Below are 6,277 nucleotides of genomic sequence, written 5' to 3'. Positions count from 1 at the left end.
AGCCCGCATACAGACATAAAAACACATAATAGGACAACACTGTAATTAGTTTCTGCAAGGTCCCCACTGTCAAATATTATTTGGTAACCATTTCTTCGAAGCTTGCTTAAAATTTCTCTCTACTTTAATCAGTTTCAGAGATTCTGGAATTTTGTTCCAGTCAGGTAAAGGTGTTTTTCAGTTTCAGTCTCTCAGTTCCTGCAACTGTTGACATGCCTCTCAGAATGTGATTATTGACAGCATACAATGTACTTTGGTAAACAAATCACATGCTGTTAAGAGAGGCTTGACCCTCACTTTCTTTACCACTGTGACATTATTAAGTGATACAAAGACTTACCTATACGGCAAGCGAGGAAAGCTACAGATTGGTAATAGAATGCAACAGGCTACAGCAATGTAGACCTAACTAACTGAAACCTTTTAGATACACTCACAGGCATGTTTCTTAAAATCTAGAAAGAAAACCAACAAACGACAAAGATGTTGCTTTAAGTAATTGCATTTTAAAATCTGTTATCACAATGCATGGTAGCTATTGTATGAACTTGCAATGTATTTATTTAATTTAAATGACATTTAAGATGAAATTGTAATAGTGCACACACATAGGTAACACTCATGGTACATAGGAGAGGAGGCAGTGGGGCCTTTGTGGTAGTTTTGTGTCTCTTTGTTTTGCTTTGTTTGTTATTTCTTGTCTCTTTGTGGTCATTTAGAGTCTCTTCCTGATCAGCATGTGCTACTTTGACATTTTGCAAGTGAAGGCCAGGTGGTCCCCCAAACACTGTGGGCCCCTGGGCCTGTGCCTGATAGGCATGTCCAGTAATCCATTCATGTTTACACTGTTTTGATGAACAACAGCTGTTTTTATGTAGGCTAGTGATAAAGAGCCACAAGCACAGTCTTTCCTTTCCTTTCAGTGAGTGGGAGGTGTTTCCCAAGGTGGCACGGTGGAGCAGTGGTTAGCATTGTCAACTCAAGAGGGGTCCCGGTTCAAACCCAGAGTGGGGTTGCTGTGTGGAGTTTGCATGTTCTCCTTGTGTCAACATGTTTTCTCCAGGTGTTCCGGCTTCCTCCCACAGTCCAAAGACATGCAGGTTAATTGGTGACTCTAAATTGTCCGTAGGTGTGAATGTGAGTGTGAATGGTTGTCTGTCTCTATGTGTCAGCCCTGTGATAGTCTGATGACCTGTCCAGGGTGGACACCACCTCTTGCCCAATGTCAGCTGGGATAGGCTCCATCGCGATCGCCAACAGGATAAACAGTTACAGAAAATGGATGAATATGCACTCCTATACTTGTAGTCTCTCTGAAAGTTAGACTCAGGAGAACACGGTTTATAACAATAAAGGATACAATATGAGGTTCTGTCGGAGTTTTAAAAACAATTAGGTAGTTTGAAACAATTTGATTTAGTGATATCTGCATCAGTTGCCGCATTAAAGCACAAATGAATGAATAAAATGTTATAATAAATCAATAAAATATTCTTTCTGAAAAGCGCTATTGATATTTAATTACATTGGAGGCCATTGGTCATACTTTCATATGTTAACTTTTTTTATTATTTAAATGTAGGACTTTTAGTATATCTCATATTGAGAACGTTTCTGTCAGGTAAACACTTTGAGTATTTTTTCCACCACCTCAATGAGATTTTGTCCATTTCTTGATGCACTTAGGTGGCAAATGAGTGGAGATCACAATAAAATATCCCTGAGTGAGGATTTATCTGTAAAGATCACCGACAATTTACTCTCAGTGGCATTACTTACAGTAACTCCCCTGATGAATTCAGGAAAAAGAGACTTTCCTCTTTTGCTGTTAGCATTGGATGTGAGTTCTTCACATGCTATATGTAGAAGAAAATGAGGCACAGTAGGTATCAAAACTTAATAATAGTCATTAAAATAATGTAAGAATAACACAGTGTTCATTCTGTTTACAGCATGGTTCAAATACTGAACACAAACTCAGAGTACACATTTATGCATTTGGACAAGGAATGGCATTTACATCAACATGTGGGTATAAAAGGCCTGGGATGTATTTGCACATGCGCATACGTTGGCTAAACCCTCCTCTCTTATTGCAGGGATACCTACCCCACCCCCTTGATGCATCGTACCAGCCCCTCATGGCATGTAGACACGCACACACACTGCAGGAGTGTGCTTCCACGCTGTCTCAATTTACTCTCTTGCACATTTCCCCTGTTTAAAAAATTAAAATTCAGCCCCGAGGCCTAGGAGGTATCTCTCTAAAGGCTGCTGTTTACTAATGATGATGTCAGCAATGAATGCAATTAAGTTAAAGCGATGCAGTAAATCACACGAGGGGGGAAAAAAAACCATGAAATCTTTACGATTTGGAAAACAGGATGTCGTTTCACAACAGTGGCTCGAGAGAGAGACACTGACAATGTTTTATTTCAGTATCTGGGTTATTCCATACATTTCCCACTGATTTCCTTTTCATTTATAATTGAAGGGAGTCTCATACTGTACATTCTCCTCGTTGTATTCCATATCACACTCAGCACTATTACTGCTGCTGTTTGAACTCTATTCTCTCTGGAGCTTGTGTTTTTTCTCTTCTTCTTTCCTTATTCAGTGTTGTCTGTTCTTTTTAGTCAGGCTTGTTATTTTTAGATGAAACATAATAGCCAGGATCTTCAGTGTACTGTGAGAGTTTCACACCCCTTTCCTAGTGTTTAATCCATATGACATCTCCTCCGTGCCTACTGGCTCCTTTGAGTTTCAACTCACAAGCCTTACAATATAAATAAAGATGATGAGAATATTACAGTAAAAATCTCAGCCTAGTCAATCAAATAGACTCATTGTTCAATGTCACGATTCATTTTTAATGGCAGTGCTTTTTGTGTGTGAGTGCTGGTGAGCATTATACATTGTTTCCTTCTTTTATTAATCAAACAACAGTTTGAAATGTGTGTCACTGATCTCAGCAGTATACCTCGAAGCAGAGGAGGAAAGTGGAACAAAAATCCATGTCAACTCGTCACCAGTAAGACTTAAAATGCTTCAGAATGTAATTCTCTTTGGTGCAGTGCCTCCTTCTCCATTCTCTGTAATCTACAAGAATGCAAATTACAATGCAAATGCAAATACTACTGAATAATTTATGTGTAGCGTAGAGTTCCTTTACAGAAACCGGGAGCTTTTTTTGCTTAAATAGAGTAATGTGGCATTCGGAGCACACATTTGGTTAACCACAGAAATATACCATAGACATTCAGTGTGTAAAATCCAGCTCAACAATTTAGTGAAGGTTTTGAAGGATTAAATATATGATGCACAGTCTCCTTTTCTGAATTATATTATCTCAAATGCAGTGTTGTGCTCTGTGTTCACTATATTACTGAATGCTGAAGCTCAAACAACAGATTTTTTTGTCATACTTGTTACACATTATATCTGATTTTGGATGTTTGATTCCTCTTTGGTGCAGATGTGTAATGTAGCCCACTGGCCCTGACGAAATGGCAAAAGCAAACTAAATTTTACTTGATGTTACTGTAGGTTATAGCCAACAGCAGTTTAATTATTTTTCACTTATTTCCATGCTCACAGATAGTTAAATACCTCCAACACACTGTATGTAAATGTCAATCCAAACCACTGTTGACATTAGATCCCATTTTCAGATACAACACTGCGTTTGCATCCACAATAACAGGGCCTTTCAAGGTCTGCATTCAGTGCATCAATCTAATTTCTATAAATTAAAACGAAGCACACGGAGAATGGCTTCATATTTTGTGTGGAAGCCAGGAAAAACAGCTACACATATTACAATTAATGACGTTCATATACACTTGAACACATGCATTTTGTCTTTTTTTTTTTTTTTAAGAGAAGAAAAAAAAAGGCTTCTGTCTCTATCCCAACGTGTGGCTGCATTCAGGCTTCTCCCTCGGCGGTTTTTCCATCAGGGATTGTAATTAAGCAACAGCATTCATGAGTGGGCATGCTCATTTAGCTTGTGTCTGGGCTTAGACAGCTTTAGAGGGATGAAAGAACAAATCCTGGTGGAACAAGGCAATGTATGCTATAGCTAAAGTGAAAACATTGCAGACAGAATAACAACTACTCCGAAACTTTGCATGTATGGCATCCTGCAACATAGATGAGTGTTTTATCATTGGAGGTGTATACTGATTTGCTTTATGTTGTGAATATTGCATCGTAACATGCTTACATGGGACTGAAAAATGTTTTGTAGACACATTTTCATTCTCTTTTTATGTGAATCATTTTGATATTTTTGCTTGTGTATAGACAGAGAAGAGGAGCAACATGATCCTTCTATTTTCTAACTGAGGTCTCTTTTTATATGCATACTTTTATGCATAAAAGCTGACATTATTGTGATTACTGGGGTTAAAAATGTAAATTTGAGTGCATGGTTGTTGGACAGGTGGAGCAGCTCCTTTGGATGAGGTCAAGTAAATAATAACAATAATAAACAACACTGCTGGTAATGTTTTTTTTAAAGAAACATAAAATATCTTTGAAAAAAGGCTGAAAAAATTTGCTTCACCACAATTTTACATAATGACGCCATTGTATTCTCATTTGAATATAAAACGGCCGCGGCGATGTAATTAATTTGATGCTAGGTGATGCTGACTCAGTAATAAAATCTCAATAGCAAATCATAATTACGTTCTGGGGTTTTCTCTCTGTAAACCATGCGATCAATCTGTCCAGACTGATAAAAATAATAATAATAAAAAATGATTTTTTTGTGGGGGGCATCTCCTTAATTGTTCCAAAGATTTTGACATTTCATACTAAGTATCCTTCACTACCAGGCCTTATTATAAGAAAATATAGATTTCACTTTTGGTTAAGTGTGAAACTTTGATGCTGAGTTTATGATTTTAAGATGCACCAACATTTGCAAATGACATCTTTTTTTAAAAGAACTGGGCTCTGTGGTTGTCCATAAGGTCAGATTACTCATATACACCACATATTTTTCTTCTTCTGTGTCTCACACATATATATTGGACAAATTATCGATGCAACATGAGGCATAGTGGCATGCCTGGCATCACATTAGCCTACCACGTGTAGCGTTACCACGTGTCTGAAATCCACCAAATCAATTAATTGTAATTAAGAAAGGGTCAGGTTTGGTGTTGGCGTAGCTTATTTTGCATTTTCTTGTTTCACAGTGTATTTCATCTCCTGCTCTAAAACTCCATTGTCTGTGGAAGTCACAGGAAAACACTGCAGAGCGCCATTGCAGCACCAGAAAATATTAATGCTGCTTTTTTTCCCCCCTATTCAATTGAAGACTGATTTATATCAGAATTAGGCTACAGTATGCGAATGTGTGTGTGTGAGTGTGTGTGTGTGCACATACAGCAACAGACACACTGAGAAATAAAGGCAGAGCTAGAGGGAGAGGGGGAGAGAGAGAGAAGCTCATTATAATCAGGCAATTATGCTGGCAGAATTAGAAGCGTCCTTATTTTCTCTTGTGGCAGCCTGAGTGTGGAGACGGTTTTTTAAGTGACTGCAGACTAATCCATGGATATGACTGACTATCCTGTGCTAATATGGAGCATCTGTAGTCGTGTATGACAACAAGATTTGGAGGTGAAAGCCTGTGATTTTGGCTTTTTGGAAAAACCGGTGACTCAAGCAAGGCTCCCCAGGTTCTGTGCTCTAATTTGCATTGATGAGGATTTTTTTTTTTTTCTCTTTCTCTCCTGGTTGAGGTTTTTGCTCAGCGGTAGTGAGTGAGAGACGAGGGCAGTTACACACGCCTACAACTCAGGACCATGGCTGTACACAATCAGTGCCTTCCAAACAGTGGTATATAATTATATTGCATGTTTTTAGACATTTTTATACAATTTCATGTGGTGCATTGCTACTGCTGCTGTTGATGCTGTTAATGTCAGTGCAAAATGTGTGTGAGTGAGGGTGTGTATGTGTGTGAGTACATCATGGAGGCTTTATCCTTTAAAGTGGAATTAATTTGACATTAAGTTTTAAGACATTAAAATAATTTAAATAACTAAGGATTTTGGATCATGAAAGCTTGTAAAAAATATTTTTGATATGATTGATTATTCTCATATAATAAAATGTGTAAAAAAAAAAAATCAATAAAATGTCACAATGCACATCTGTGTGTGGAAACTCTTAAATCCAAATAAATGCACTCTTGTCATTATTGAGTCAAGATTTGACACATATGTGTTTGTGCACCGACGGCATGTTCACGCTAAAGACT

Source organism: Epinephelus moara, chromosome 8 (assembly GCF_006386435.1).
Source record: "Epinephelus moara isolate mb chromosome 8, YSFRI_EMoa_1.0, whole genome shotgun sequence".
NCBI classification, from domain to species: domain Eukaryota; kingdom Metazoa; phylum Chordata; class Actinopteri; order Perciformes; family Serranidae; genus Epinephelus; species Epinephelus moara.
This window is presented reverse-complemented; position numbering follows the sequence as displayed.